General features: G+C 42.7%; 1 long non-coding RNA gene across 4 annotated transcripts; it reads left to right on the top strand.

Moving 5' to 3' along the window:
- The first annotated feature begins 1997 nt into the window (after positions 1–1997).
- On the top strand, positions 1998–16351 carry LOC135178201 (uncharacterized). Of its 4 annotated transcripts, none has more exons than XR_010303421.1 (4): positions 1998–2532; positions 12073–12208; positions 12318–12488; positions 15967–16351. It is a non-coding gene; the product is annotated as an uncharacterized LOC135178201 (long non-coding RNA). The 4 variants fall into 4 exon arrangements; XR_010303420.1 differs by having other exon boundaries at positions 2007–2532; positions 12073–12204; positions 12318–12484; XR_010303418.1 differs by having other exon boundaries at positions 2008–2532; positions 12318–12484.
- The last annotated feature ends 388 nt before the right edge of the window (positions 16352–16739 follow it).

Genomic DNA, 16739 nt, shown 5'->3' with positions numbered 1-16739 from the left:
AAGTAAAGAGCAAGTAAAAGAAGAGAAGGATGTTCTAGCAGCCAAGAGAAGGCTCATAAATTCCCCAGTTTTAAGGGCAATCTCTCATCTATCTTGGGTCACTAAATGTCACTCTATCAGGCTTGAGATGAAATCAGACTGGCACCAGCTCAATTGATACTGGCCTCTGCATTATTTTGTTGCAGCCTCAGTGAAAGTTTAACCAAATTCTTACTGTAATGAAAGAAAATTTTCAGGAATGAAGGTGGAAAAGCAGTGAAAGTAAACAGAAGAACCTCTTTCATGGGAACCATCTGGGATGAGAAGCACATCATAGTCAAATACGGAGGATCAAAGATTATGTCTACAGTGTCTTGTTCACTGGAAACCTGAGCCAGCCTTGCTGGTGACCCACAAAGTGATGTGACTGCTAGAGTAAACGTATTTTCTTTAACAGCACAGGGTAAAGATGTATCACCTGTCCCACGGAGGCAGCATAGGCGCAAGTAATGCAAACATCCCATGGAGGAGGACCAAAATGCAGGCTGTGGGTAGCACACATGCAACTGTAGGTGCTAGGCTGACTGTCCTTGCATCTGAGAGATCTGAACTGCACTACCACCCCCAGGAAGTGTCACTTCTCTAAAAAGGCTGGATTTGTTGGAGAACAATGTTTTTTTTGTCTGGGGGGGTAACACAAATGTGACATTTTTCAATGGCAGGAATTCCCTTTGTGTTTCCATGCCCTAGTAATGCAAAGTGTGGGGAAGAAAAATCAGAATTAAGGTAGAAACCTCCCAACCCCCATCACACCTCTCCTTGAGGAGCACCATTGCAACAGTCTAGGGGGGCAGGGGAGGGGACACGACACACCAAAAAAAACCAAACCAAACCCAAGAAATGGATCATATGGAGACAAAATGGCAAGAGGAAACTGCAAAACAAGACACCTCTTGACCATAAGCAGGTTTGTTTTCTCTTGACAGGCTCTCCTTCTATTCTAAATACAGCATCTGGTGCAAGTCTGGTGTGCAGATGGTGCCACTCTGGTGCACACAGCGTGCAGCCCTCCTAATCTGGCAGGCAGCTGTTTTGGTTTCTTTTTTTCAGGTTGCCAGCTCAGGATTGCTTTTACTTTTCATTCCCCTTTTCTGCTCCCTCTGTACTCAGCCTTACCCTCCACAAAGTAAATTGGAAGAGCAGATGTATAATCTGGGACATTTTCCACATTCATCTTTGAGGAGGAAGGTGGATAAGCTAACTCAGCTCTTTAAGGCCCCAGTTCGGAAAAACCACTTTAAGCACATGCTTAAGTCCTGTTGATTTAGGAAAGACAAAAAAGGCTGGTGATTTCATAGGTCTTAAACACATGCTTATGTGTCCTTCCTGAAGAGCAATATGCACCTGAACAGTGGCTCAATTATGCCAGGGCAGGAGGCAAAAAAGGGAGTGTTCACTGTAAAATACACCACTCAAGTAATGGTCCAGTTTACCTCTTTACAATGATCACAGTTTAATTGATTTTTGAAGTCAAAGAAATGTGCTGACTCTAGAGTCTCGTTAGTACCAGGGTGCTGAAAATCAAAAGGAAATATTTAAATCCTGGTTGCCCTGGAATCCTCCTAACCCTTCCTCTATCAATAAATCCCTGCAGCCCTTATCCTTCAATAAAAATTTGAGACCACTGCTTGAACGGGCACATTCAGGAAATGAAAACAGCTAAGGATTCCTCATGAAGGAAAATTTCTACCAGTCGTTAGGATTAAATGTTTTCCTCAGCTGCTGCAATACCACAGAGAAACACAGTGCAGCAGAGGCAACTTTCTGGTCAGTCCACTCTGCCTGGAAATAAGCAACAAACCAATATGAGCTGCTCTCTGGGAGGACCAGGTGAGCCAGGTGCAACACATTGGTTGTACCTCTCACAGGTGCACTTTGTTTTCTCTCTCTCAGCACCTACTTAGAGCCTTGCTCTCTTTTTTACTTTAGTTTCCCCCCTTGTCTCCCAGCAAATCCAGTTGTTATCCTTCCTTTGTCAAAATAAACATGGAAAAGGGGAGAACTCCTTTAGGCTCCACTTCTCCAGAGGGAACCCCAAAGAGATAGGTTGGCCTTTCTGGCTGCAGATGTCTGTAATCACAGCTTCTCATCTCATCATCAATGACTAAAAGCACTTTACATGCTGCCCTGTCTGGAAATACCTTCCAATGCCTTAGCTTGAGTGAAAGGTGGGTAAACTGCCTCGATGCAAGAAGTTGCTATTATCATTTCCACATCCTTGCCACTGGATTCCCATATCTGTTGCCACCCAAGCTTCAAGGTCAAGGCTTCCTCTGGCATGACATGAGCCTAGTGCTTGCACCAGCTGCTTTTAATGAAGCAGACAGGTCTCATCTGGGTATTGTTGACACGATCTCCCAAAATGCTTGACAGGCAAAGCAAACAAGTTAAGTGGAGCTAGCTCCTGGGGCTAATGAGCAATCATCACTGCCATCGTTAGGGTCCTCTTTCCAGGGAAGAAGACTCCCAGCCTTTACAACTCCTGTGTCGCTGGTCAGTAAGTACAAAGATTTGGCTTTTGTTGGGAGTGTGCTGGCTCTTGGTTTCTGTGTACAGGTTGCTGTGATGTTCTCTGTCTCTTTTTTATGTTTGTTTTATGTGTCCTTGAGGAAGATCTGAGGAGAGCGAGTAGCAGGAGGGCCAAAGTTTACCTCCACACTTTTGGTGCACTGAAATTAGGTATCAACAGGTACAAGTCAGACCAAGAAAAAAGTAGTTAGTTTCAGTTGTCTTTTCCCTGAATCGTGGCTGGTGGCAGATTAGCAAAGATCAGCTTTCGCTGCAGCTGCCTATACTGTACTTGACCTATGCAGAAAGAAAGATTTTGGTCCCCAAGCCTGGAAGTCAGACACCCTTGTCTAGCTCTGATTTCTTTAAAATAATTTTAATTAAATCAGAAAAAAAAAAAAGGAAAACCATGATCTGACAGTTATGAATAATGAAGTGAAAATGGGCTATGAATACAATAAGAACTAATTAAACAGTGAGGGTAAGACCATGTTGTTTTATTTCCTTTTTTTTTTCCTTTTATTTTTTTTTCTTGTCAGCCCTTTAAATGAAATACATGTGCATTAGGCCTAAGGAGAGATTTAAATCTGCTGCACACCCTCTCCTTCAGAGCACAATGCGTGACAGATGTTAGTCACATCACTTAATGCAGTACTGCACTAGGCTCCAAGTAGCGAACAACACCAGGTAGGAACCTGTCTGGGAGGGCATAGGAAAGGAAGCTGGAGAAGTATGTTTTACCTTCTGTTATGGATGTGCTTGCACAAGCATACACTGAACTTGTGGTGCTGCAAGGATTGTAGAGCCAAATCGTTCCCAAATGCTAAGATTCTTCAGCCTGTTCTAATAAAAGTATCTCTATTTCCCTAATATGTTACTACTGAAGATGTGCAAATAACAACAGCAATATGTTCCACCACAATGAAAATGAAATCACTGGCAAGGGACCATCCCACAGACCACCTGCAGATTATATATCATTTCAGAAAAGCTGTAGCAGAGGGGAAAGAGGATTATTTTATTCCACAGAAACTGCTGGCAGCAAGCTGTAAATGATACAGGCAAGATTTGTTCCTCATTCCCAAAGAGAGGAGCAAGGGCCACCTAAAAAATAAATTAGAAGTCTTTCCTGAATTAATTCCTCCGCTGGCTGCTTGCTGCTGGGTTTGAAAGAAAGGACAGCAGAATCACTGAAAAAAGGTAACACCTGCAGTAGTTGATTATACAGACTCTGCCTCCCTCTGCCCTTCACTCTGAATCCCATCCTTTCATTAGCAGCCATAAACTCATATCCACGTGGAAATGGGTGGCTGAGCATCCCAAAATATTACTGAGAACCACCTCCTTGCCTCCAAGCTCAAAACCAAGGCTTCCCAGCTTCTGCAAAACATCCCTTCAACTCCCTTGCTCCCTGTTTGTTGCTTGTCCATGCTGCCTTCAAATGTATCATCTCCAGCAGAACATGTCACTGAGCTGGAAGGGCTGCTAATGCCAAACAAACCATATCTTTCCAACTGTCTTATGGGCCAGATTGTGTGATGTGGTTACGTGGAGAGTGTCAGAGCTGCAGCAGTATATCTGAGAACGGCTCACTTCGTATGTTGCCTGCTTCTTACACGTTTTATTAAACAAGGGCCAGGGAGAAAGGAGGCAGGGGTAGGTGCATCTTTGAATGGGGTGAATCTTTAACCTGAGTTGCTATGGTGAGATTCTTGGGAAGCCCCTTTAGGCCTGTACTCCAGCTGCCTTCCCCTATACTTCGCTTAGAGGGGCTCACATGCACATCCACACCTTTGATAACCTGTGTTTGGAGAGCCATGGATCCGTTTAGCCCATCTACATGAAAAAGAGTGTTTTTCCTCAAAGGAAGGGCAGTATTTTCACAAAGCTGACCTGCACACAGAAAGTCTAATTTATTAATCAGCTACATGCAGTGAAAATGTGCCCTTTTCATGAATAAAGCCCCAACTGTCTACTAACAGGCCTAACACACTGACATCACTCTGCAAACATTTTCACGTAATACAGTCTCTGACAAGCTTTGTTTCCACTCGGGTCAAATGACTTGGAAAAATCACACTTCTCCCATTAAAGAATATTTTTTTTCTTTTAAGCAGAGTCCAAGGTACTCCACCCCACTGGCTCAGTTTGCTTGGCTAGGTCCAAGAGCCAGAATGCAGGCAGTCCTCGGAGCCAGGGCAGGTGGGAGCCAGGCAGATGCACTCAGTACAAATAATAACTAAGATTACAGTTGCCTAAGTACTTTCAGCTCTGGCTGCAGTCTCCAGCCAACATAGAAGGCTCTGCACCTCGATGAACATGCAACTTGTGATGATTTACAAAGCAACACTTTTATTCCTTACACACACTCAGAGATCTGAATTCCGTTGAGTCTCGCACAGGGATCATTTGAATAAGTAAAAGCATTCTAAGCTACTGAGTAAGGTGCAGGTTTGCTGATATACTCTGAATGCTCTGTATTTTCTAATAAACAGCACAAACCCAGCTCACATAGACCAGTTTGTGACACAAATGGAGACAATTTTACCTAAGGAAAAAGGTGTCACCAATCTAAGTAGATTAACAGCAGAGATTTGATAAGTGATGTGAAGACTGAGACTGAAGTAATTGCTAACTGTTGGCATGTTAATGATCCTTCAGCATGTTCTCGGAGAGGATGAAACCTCTTTTGTGGCTGTGGGTTGAACTGCAGATTAGGCTGCAAAATAGAGCTACAAGAACAAATTGCCTTACTTCTGTGTATGCCTACTTGACAGTAGCTGGAAATTAAGGCTCAATTTTAATTTTCACCAAGTCTATCCAAATTTTGGAAAAGAAACTAAACTAAAACCCCCATACAGTCCAACATCCTCTATAACTACTAAATCAGTCCTTGTTGGGCTAGTTTGAGCCTAGCTGGAATGTTTTGGTGAGAAGAACTATATATGCTGTGGAAGGAAAACAAGGTTGATGTCTACCTCACTCATTGGCTTGCTGAGATGCATAAGAATAAGAATCAAAACATAGATAAGGTACTTCTGCTGGGGAGCTGGCTGAGCTGCATCTCTCTCTAGCCTCTTTGACTAAACCACTTTGCTTCCTAACCCCCTGGCCAAACCTCCATTCTTCCTTGGGACTGGGGTAAGGTTGAGAGGGGTAGGGGGAAGGTGAAGGGGTGGGTGGGAGCCTCTCCTGGGGACTCAGGTTTCTGGGAGGGTTGTTGTGTTTCTATATTTTACCTTGTATATTTCTGTCTATAAGTGTATGTACTGTAAATATCTGCTTGTATATTCTGCTAAGCTGTAAATAATAAGCTTCATTCCATTTCCAGAGCCAGGTGAGTCTAGTCTGGGTGATTTCCAAAAGTGTGTGTGTGGGTAACACCCAAACCATCACACTTGTATGTGTAATGTAATGAATTATCACAATATTGTTTGAAATTACTTGGGTTACATAGAGGTAAGAAGGCAGGAGGAGGAGGAGAAAGGGAGTGGGAGAGAAGAAGGGAGTGAGAGAGAAGGAGTAAGGAAGAAAAAAGAAAGGAAGGGAAGGAATAGTTAAGGGTTAATCCTGAGGTCTGACAAAAGGACTGGCTTTCTAGGCACTGCAGCAGAGATATAAAGAGGCCTGATGAATGTGAATTTGATGGGCGTTAAATGATTTCTAGAACTGACCCATATCCAGCAGTTCTAAGCATCATCAGAGCAAGTGTGCAACTCCACTCTAAAAAGTCTATGTTTGAAATGGAAAGGGAAAATCTCTTTGGGCTATCTGTCTTGCTATAGAGCTGGGGGGTGGAAATCGTATATAGATATAAGGTAATTAATTAAGGATCCTTCTAAACCATTTTGGATGCAAAATTGGGTGATCCATTTTGTCTGCCTGCCTTTGGGTGAAATTAGTCCCTCTTTGAAAGTGATTAAAAGTTTATTTATTTCCAGTTGCTCTAAAACAGTGTAAAAGGGTAAGTCAGATTTAGAAATCTATGCTATAGATGTCTGTTGCTGAATCACAGTCTTAACATAGGTACCAAACCTGTCATGATGCTATTCTTTTGTGGCTAAGGGGATGTTAGCCTTGAAAGTCCTGGCTCCTTATACTTAACCTTTATACATGCTTATCATCCAGTGAGTCTGGCTCAGAAACTGCCAGGAGTGCTCAGAGTAGCTTGTTTTCTTTTCCTAAAGCCCCTGTTTGACAGTTTGGGTGTTACCTGCCTCCCCCCACACACACTTTGGAAATCACCCAAACTAGACTCAGCTGGCTCTGGAAATTGAATGAAGCTTATTATTTACAGCTTAGCAGAATATACAAGCAGGTATTTACAGTATATACAGTTATATACAGAAATACACAAGGTAAAAGGTAATACAGAAACACAACAGCCCTCACAGAAACCTGAGTTCCCACAAGAGGCTCCCAGCTGCCCTTCCACCTTCTCCCACCCCTCTACCTTACCCCAAACGTTTCCTTGTGCCCCAAGGAAGAATGAAGGGTCAGCCAGGGGGGTTAGGAAGCAAGAGGATTAATCAGAGAGACAGCAGCTGAGGTTAGAGGGAGAAATGCCCAGAGCTCAGGCAGCGCCCCAAGTGAGAATATCTTATCTATGTTTATACTCTTGTTCTTGTACATCTCAGCAAGCCTAGGAGTGAAGTAGACATCACCAGTTGTTTCTCTTTCACAGACTGTGATCTAATCCATCTCACCGAAACATTCTAGCTAGCTTCAAACTAGCACACCCAGTCACAAGACTTGGTCTGGAACTGGATGGTGGGAGTGCTTGATCTCCCTACAGTCTGAGAGACAACTCTCTCACAAAGATACCCAAAACACCAGGCTAGGTCCATGTTCCCACCTAGGTTTCTTCAGAATATTGGCTGGTCTGTAGTTAGGAACAGAAAACTCTCTCCCCAAGCTGGGAACTGATGCTGGCATCAGCTGTTTGGTGGCAACCAAGGGGAAATGGAGGAGTCCCTCTTTCAGATGTCTATTTAATGTAAAATTAATCCATATGCACAGTCACAGGGAGAAGGGGTAAGTTCCCAGTCTATCTCAACACACAGCAGGACTGCAACATCAATTTCAGATTTGCTTTTTCTCCCTACTCCTCCATGAGGCATTTGCCATGCCTGGCTGTCCTGTCTTGCTCTGGCTTGGTCTCCTTCCCCAAAGGCAGGATGGGCCTTTGGGCACACATCGGCAGTGCTGTCTGGGACAGCTCCCTCCTCCTTGCTTGCCTGAGTCCCAGAGCAAGCTGACCCCTCACAGCAAGCTGACCCCTCACAGCAGGCTGACCACCAGTGATTAAAGCAAGAGTCCTTAGCCTGGGCTGGTATCTAAGCAAAAAAACAAACCAAAAATTCCTGTGGTGTGCATTTGCTTGTGTTGCCAAGGTCCCAGACACCCCTGCAGGCTTTGAATTCAGGAGAGACAGCACAGCTTTGGTAGCCATGGCCAACCCTTCAGTGGCCCCTGGGCTGGCAGTGACCCTGCAGGGCTGCTTTTGCCAGTGCAATGCAAGTACCCCCTCCAACCCCAGAGACATCTGTTTAGCTCAGCACCCTGATAGCTTTTGCTTTCAGTGCCAGCATCATCTTGCAGTGGTGGCACGTACAGCATCCTTTCTGCTCTTAGCCAACACACATATGGGTGATCCTGTCTATCACACGCTTTATTATCCACTGTCCTGTGTTGTAGATACCACAAACTTGCTCTTGGCCCTGAACAAAAATCCTGGCTCGTAGGCAGGCTGATGTACTCATACCACACACATTTTTTTGCCTGCAGTGCTGCAGAGCATGGCAGAAGTCCCTTGGGGTGTGTCAGGCTCAAGTGGTGATACACCCCAGATTAACTCAGTTCAGTCAGTTCTAGTTCCTGCTGTGTCTGGTAATCTGAACCTTGCCTGAGTTTGCCTTCAGTAGACATCAGATCTTCCTTGACAGGTAAAGACTTCTCCACTACAAGCCTTCTATTGTTTTAAAAGGAAACAGAAATCCTTTCTCAAGAGCCCCAAAAATGTGTGTAACAAGATGCAGTCCCAGAACCACAGAATGGTAGAGGTTGGAAGGCCCCTCTGGAGATCATCTAAGTCCAACCTTCCTGCATCTGAACATTGCTCAAGAATTATTTATCCTGTTTTTCCTTCCAACATGTAATGTGAAGTTTTCCAGTTGTTGCTACTTACAAATAAATATCATGACTAATCTGACAAATAACCCTATACTTGAATACCTCTACTGGAATCTTTATTCAAAGACTACATCATTCTGGACTAGTTGTTGTGCAAGCAAAGCAGAGGAGAAACAACTTCTTTGGCAACAGAAAGAAAGGAGCTTTTAGTTTTCATTAGAGAGTGAAGTACATTTCTTCTATGCCTGTGGCCTCAAATTTGGTTGTATAGATATATATGAAATTTTGTCCCCAGACACACGAGTAAGAATTCCAGTTGCCAGTATCAGAGGTCTGAGAATTAATCCAAGGTGAAAATTGCACTTTGTGCAGTGGAGTTCTGTAAAGCAAACCTGAGATTTCTCTATGAGCAGAGGATTTTCTGAAGAGAATGCTCATTGATATTCATAAACTACATATATCAATAATGAATATGAGACCATCAGCCTAGTCCCATGGTACTGAATAAATGACTATCCACTGGATCATTAATCAAGTGTTTGCATAATCTGGCTAGATATAAATCAAGCCTCAGTCCAGAAACTACTTTTTCCCAGTGTAGTCATTGTAGTTAAGCGAATACTTGGAAAGCACACAAGATTTCATCTATTTATCAGTTTCTTTTAAAACAGCTGTTTGTACCTCTAGTTAAAAGGAAGATGCAAAATGTTCTTGGAATGTATTCAAAATATGAAAACTCTCGTAGTTACAGTGGGAACAACACAAAACCTCATGGAGGGGATCCAACTTCCTTTTAATTGATTGTCAGGACACGGGTGCCAACAAAACAGAGCCTCTCAGGAGAGAACTTTGATAGCACAAGGAGCAAGCACCTTTTCCTGGCTGGAGTTACCAGCACATCTGGTGATTTGTGCCCAGCTCTGTTCCCACATCAAAACACAGCCCTGTGAGTTGGTTTTCCTTATGAGAAGTGTACAAGTATCATGCTCTGGCTCCTTCAAATGCTGTTTTAATGAAGGGATTTGCTACTAGGGAAAAGTCTGTGTTCAGACACTTATGCTCCTACTTATTCGTATTCCTGAGGCAGGTTGGGCCAGGGATAACGCCAAAGCCAGTGTGAACCTGAGCTTACCAAAATGTACTTGTCAGGGAACAGAGGCTGCCTCTGCTGAATTTCCACCTGTCCTTACAGCACAGGAGTTCCACCCTGATCAGATAAACAGCCAAGGGCCAGTGTCTGCCAGAAATTACAGGAGGACAGCCTATGCATTGTGCAGCAAGCAGCTCGTTTCCACTTCACAGGGAGGTCTGGCTTGAAGGTCCAAGCTTGATGCTGCTTCATCTGAATGCCATGTGCTGGACCCTCCATGGACTCAAACCTAAGGTGAGCAGGCATGCAGCCCTAGTCAGAGTGTTGGAGTATGCAGTGTTTCTACTCATGTAAATGTCAGTGTAAGGACCAAACCAAGGAGTCAGATTGCTTGGAAGCTGTGCCTCTGACCTCATTCCGAGCAGATATGCAGAACCATAATATTGCACTTAGAAATAAATGTGAGTTTACTCACCATTTGCATTTCCAAGAAAAACATCTTCAAATACAGTATAATCAAAATCAAGCAGACAAAGTTACTAGCAAGGTTTCCAAGAGTAGGTGGCTTGTTTTGAAGTTCCATGAATGTTTTACATTTTGTTTTGGAGCCAGCCTGTGAAGTAAAAAAATAATCCAGGAGATAACACAAAGGTACATACTCAAAGGAAGAATAAATCCTTTCTTCATCTATTGCAAGGCATTTGGCCACAGCGAAAGTAAATGGGATGGAGAACAGAAAGTAGTTGACATGTCTGGAAGATGGAGAGTATTTTGTGGAACATAGAGCAAAGTTTAGTACTGTCTATTAAAAAAAAAAAAAAAGATAAATGATTGCTGGGTTGTGGGAGAAGGAAACCAGAAGACAGAGGAAGCCCCACAATCACAACAATATCATTCTGTGTTAATCCATCCATCTTAACCAGTAAGCATCCATGCACTTAGGCAGAAAGCTCAAGATCTTTACATCTCACACCTGCAAACCTTTTTCCTTCTCTTCTGTAACAACCATAGTTTTTGTACCAACAATAAACCCAATATCTGCAACTCTAAGAGGCAGGGAATATTTGTGTCTTTTTAGTTCTGTTCACCAACAGGTAATCATCACAAGCAACGGTCAGATCAGCCTAGGAAGTGCTCCCTGCTGTGCCAGGGTAGGTATAGGCTGGATGTTAGGAAGAAGTTCTTCACAGAGAGAGTGATTTCCCATTGGAATGGGCTACTCAGGGAGGTGGTGGAGGCACCATCCCTGGGGGTCTTCAAGAAAAGACTGGATGAGGCACTTAGTGCCATGGTCTAGTTGATTGGATAGGGCTGGGTGATAGGTTGGACTGGATGATCTTGGAGGTCTCTTCCAACCTGGTTGATTCTATGATTCTAACTTAGAAGTAAAAAAGAGCTGTAAAATTAAGGCTCAAAAAAGAAACACACAAGCAAGTTACAGAAGTCTGTTGAGAGGCATTGAGTTTCACAAGGCACTGGAGAAAGTGGCAACTGCGAATGCATGAATAACACTGCTGCTATTTGCAGTTCTTACATATTTCCATTTTATTTTGTTTATTTATAAATGTTATTTATTTTTCTTTATTACATATATTTATGCATGTATTTTTATTTTGTTTATTATATATAGTATCTTTTAAATATTTTATTTATTTTAACTTTTAATTTTATTGTTATTTAACGTTGGTTCATTTTAAATTTAATTTTAATAATAATTCATCTGCTTAAGCAGGAATTTAAATTCAGCATTGCTGGATTATTTACCACCTTTTTATAAGCTTTCACAGAAACGAAAGGAAAGGAATGTCCAGGTTCTGGGAGTCTAATGAGGGCAAAAACAGAAAAGAGGAAGTTCAAATTTTGTTGGCTGGCTGTATCTTGTTTACCTTTTAGGTTTTTTTGAACATATATAAATTTAATGGATTATATATATGTATATATGATTTGTTCATAGCTGAATCAACATTTTATAGAAATGAAGTTATGTAACAGTCATTAAACTTCTTTCTCATCTACCATTTGCTGATTGTTATTAACGACCATGTTGAATCATCGTCAGTCCTGCCTGCATGAACGCCTCTCTGTAAAACTCTAATTTTCTGGCTCACATATACAGTACTCAGGATACAATAAACTAACACATGAGCTAGCACGAGATACCACTGATCTCCAACAGCAGCTCCACTCCAGCAGGGTGACATTACAGCTGAAGATCTGTAGGTGAGCGTGTCCTCTCCGCCGTCACTGGGGAGACACATCTCTAGTTCCTGTAGAGGTGTTATCTGACTCTTGTTGCCTTTCAGGAGCAGCCAGATTGCCAAAGAAATCCCTTCAGCCACAGATCCCACAGGGAGTGCCTGGGGAAAGGAAAAGGAGGGTCATTTTCAGCTGAGCCCTGATGGGAATCAAGCATTTACATCTTAGGCCATTGAGCAGCAAGTATGAAAGAGAGCCTTAATGTTTGAAATAGTTCTTGATTAACTGTAATAGAGTATCAACAAACAAAATTATTATGTTAATGCAACATTTCTGCTATCCAACTTCTCAGGTCATAACTCATCACTGTGTGGTGGCAGCTGCGTGATCAAGCTCCAATGGATCAAACTTTCTGTGGCTTTGGGACTGCAGTGCTGGAGCCTGAAGCTGGCCTCATGGATATCAGCTGATGTTTTCCTGCTGAAGACTTACTGCATGAGTCATCTTATCATCTAGGAAGTAGGTCTAATAGGATTCTTTTACTGGAAGAATGGAAAAGTCTATAGTAGAAGAAGGGACAGTGGGACTAGAAGCTGGGCACAGAGGAACCAAATGAGGTTCAACAAGGACAAGTGCAGAGTCCTGCACCTGGGATGGAATAATAAACTGCACCAGTACAGGTTGGGAGGTGATCTGCTGGAGACCAACCCTGTGGAGAGGGACCTGGGAGTCCTGGTGGGTTACAGGTTAACCATGGCACAGCAATGTGCTCTTGTGGCCAAGAAGGGCAATGGGATCCTGGGGTGTATTAAGAAAAGTGTGTCCAGCAGATCAAGGGAGAATCTCCTTTCCCTGTACTCTGCCCTGGTGAGACCTCATCTTGAATACTGCATTAAGTTTTGGGCTTCCCAGTTTAAGAGGGACAGGGATCTGCTGGAGAGGGTCGAATGGAGGGCTGCAAGGATGATTAGGGGACTGGAAGGCATGTCTTATGAGGAGAGGCTGAGAGACCTGGGACTTTTTAGTCTGGAGAAGAGAAGACTGAGAGGGTATTTATTAAATGTTTATAAACATCTGAGGGCTGATCAGGAGCAGGGGGACAGGCTCTGCTCACTTGCTCCCTATGATAGGACAAGGAGCAATGGGTGTAAGTTGCAGCACCAGAGGTTCCACCTCAACACAAGGGGAAACTACTATAAGGGTTACAGAGCATTGGAACAGGCTCTTCAGAGGGGTTGTGGAGTCTCCTTCTCTGGAGACTTTCAAGGCCTGTCTGGAAGCATTCCTCTGTGATCTGTGCTAGATTGTGTGGTCGTGCTCTGGCAGGAGGGTTGGACTTGATGATCTCCTTGTGTCACTTCCAACCACTAACATCCTGTGATCCTGTGACTTTCAGAAGTTGTTCTTCTAGAGATGGGAAAGCTCATGAAAGGGTCCAAACATGTCACTTAAGAGTTAGAGTAACTCCTCTGCCCTCCAGTGCCCTGGGTGGATCAGCATGTGTTTGTCTAGAGTGCCTGTTAAGTGGGAGTTTGAATTAGTTAAGAGAGGAATTTTAATAGTAATATTGATTCTAAAGTGATGAGGAAAAAATCATGTCCAAGAGTGTTCTTTCAGGTGAATTGGTGCCTGGCTTCCAATGCTTTGTGATATAAATCCCAATACCTATCTGGGATTGGGATATTGCTGATTTACATCAGTGTAATGGAGCAGAATTTGCTCTGGATGTAGCCTGATGAGCAGTAATCACAAGCTTCTGCTCCTAAACCACAGGCTTCTCACCACTGAAGCTGAAGGAGATTTTTCCTCATTTTGAATAACGTAAGGTTCTTGTTCAGGACTAATTTAGACAATGCAAAGCTGAGAAGCATTGAACCTGAACTTTTGAACACACCTAGGGGAGGACTTTTGGAGGGGAGTCATTTAGTTTATCCCTGACTATCAATGAAATTTTGTGTTCTCTAGAATAGAGTTGTACAATAAAAAAAAAAGTATGGAGGAGGTATTTGTCCAAGGACAATAAATGCCACAGAATGTGAAGTTTCCTGCTTAATAGCAATGACAGGATATTTCTATGATGCTTAGTTTATATCTGCCATGCATTTGAATTTGGCAAGAGGAGCATTATGTTTCAAACTTGAACTGCTAATTTCTATTAATTGATTAACTTTGGTAAACCTGAATCTGAACACAGGTGGGGCTTTGCTTGGCTTTGTGTCTCATGATAAAAATGTCGTGTACCCTTACTCAGAAGTACTTAGTGCACCAGCCACTAGAGGGTAAGGCTTTTTCGATTGGTCAAGGAAGTAAGATTCTGCTCAGCAGGAATTACTGCTGCTATTGCTAGCACTGACGGTGAGCAAGAAGGAAAGTCATGTTTCACTGCCCCTCATAGCAAGGTAGAAGAAATCTCGTGACCTCCTGAAAGCAAATCATTCTGCCTGTTGTGCCTGGCCAGGGCACGTGACCATTTTGTGATAGTGGTGGATGAAAGAATTGAATCATCATGGGTAAATGATGCTACAACTACCTTCTAAAGTCTACATGGGCTCAAGCTTCATCATCTTCCAGAGGATTAAGACAAATTTATCCTTCATTTAATTTTTAATTTATCTCTTCTATACCGTTTACCAAAGGAAATGACTTGAAACTTACTTTGGTCATTGTTCTTGATTTCCAAGTCAGACTGCTGAAATCTGGTTTGAGAGGAAAGGAAGAAAAGAGGAGACAAAGTGCAGCAGAAAGTCTGACAGGCATAAATTTTGCTTTCCAGCATGCCTGTGCTTGCAATCAGCAGCCTAAAATGGTCTGCTATGATCATCAAGAGATGATGCCTATCAATCAGTCTTTAAACACTGCCCGTCAGATTCTCTTGTTGAGGATGTAACTGAATCTACAATTCCCTGAAGGCTGTTTTTCTTCTATTTTGCAGCCAAAGCAGAAATAAGGGAAGTTCTTTTGCTTTCCCATACACTAAGTGATGTGGATCAAAGGGATTAGTATCATGGCCTAAAAAGTTATGTTTTTTAGAGCTATAATAGAATCTATACTGCTTTTTTATCCACCGTTGAATTGTTGAAGGCATAAATCAAGTCATGTAGTATTGACTGCAGAATATATTTGCAGATGTCACTTCTCAGTATAAAGAGACTCGATTTCTAAGTGTTTTCTTTGCTGGTGCTGTAGTATTTTATACATTCAGTAGGGTGTATGCAAAATGCATTACATTATTCTCTGGGTTTAGATTTTTTCCAGACGACAGGCGTTACTTTTATGATGCCCTGAATGGAATGACAGAGTAAATTGCTCTGATTTATACTCCATTACAACCAGTGATACTGTTGTCACGACTGCTGCTCTTTCTCATTACACAACGTCATGCACTCCCTTGCCTAGCAATGAAATAAGCTGCAGTGCTCCCAAATACCAGCAACACAGGTCGATTCTCATCATGTGTCTTGCTTGCTCACCCTGGGAACTTTTCCATTTTAACCTCAGTCTACAGTTACTCTTATAGATGGTTTCCATTCCGTTGCCTTATCTGGGCCATACATGTTATCCCATTCTTCATTTTAGATGTACTGCTTGGAGACAAGCACCAAAACATAAATCATGGGGTTAGGTTATTTTTAGGCCACATTTCCGAATCAACATTGAGGCTATTTTTGAAGAACCTGCACAAGGAACTTATTGTGTGCAAACACAAATAAATGACACAATTTGATGGTTTAATACTATCTGCCAAGTTAAACTACTGCAGAGCAGCTGTGTACATTTAAAATGATCCCTGGCACTTCTGAAGAGTTCATAAATCAGCAGCAACCTACTTTCTTCCAATTAAGAGAGTTAAAGAAATCAGAAATTAATGTGTCTGGGACATAAATGACATCTCTATACAAATGTGAATGTGAATCCGGGGTGGGGGGGTAGGAAATGCTCTGTACATTGTTAGGATTATGTTAATTTTTAAATGCCTCTTTTTGTGTTTCTGTTGTTGCCAGACACATTGTTATAAGGAGCCTTGCCAGTGATGTTAACCCCAATCTACTAAAGAAATGAGAGCCATCAGCCAAACCACAAAAGTACCTCACCACTGCCTCAAACTATGGCTTCCTCCACTAAGGGTAATATGAGATGTACACCCAGTATAGGTAGACACAAATCATCTCTTAGAACTAACTCTTAAAGCAATCACTGAAATACTGTTTATTTTTCTAAAGAACCACATTGAGTAGTTCTGCCACCTAAACTTCCCTGCCAATTTGCTGGCATCAACAGCACCCAGCACAGTATTGCTCAATGACTGCATGTCTTTGGCTCTTATGCTCTGCTGTAACAAACTGTGGAAATGCAAAGGCGATAACAGGCATCGCTGCATACCAGTTACAGTAGTCTCTTCTGCTTGTGCATCTTCTCCCTTGCAACTTCTTGCCTTCTCACCATTCTCCAGTTTATTCTTTTCACAATAGATTTAGTTACTCTCTCGCTGTAGCTGGCGGCCAGTCACTAGTGGTGTCCCTCAGGGATCAGTGCTGGGCCCCATCCTCTTTAACATCTTCATAGATGATCTGGATGAGGGCATCGAGTCAGTCATCAGCAAGTTTGCAGATGACACTAAGCTGGGGGCAGATGTGACTGAGCTGGAGGGCAGAAGGGCTCTGCAGCGGGACCTTGACCGCCTGGACAGATGGGCAGAGGCCAATGGGATGGGGTTCAATAGCTCAAAGTGCAGGGTGCTGCACTTTGGCCACAACAACCCCATGCAGAGATACAA

Source organism: Pogoniulus pusillus, chromosome 9, assembly GCF_015220805.1.
Source record: "Pogoniulus pusillus isolate bPogPus1 chromosome 9, bPogPus1.pri, whole genome shotgun sequence".
NCBI classification, from domain to species: Eukaryota; Metazoa; Chordata; class Aves; order Piciformes; family Lybiidae; genus Pogoniulus; species Pogoniulus pusillus.
Note: the sequence above shows the minus strand (reverse complement) of the source record. Positions and strands in the feature narration are given on the sequence as shown.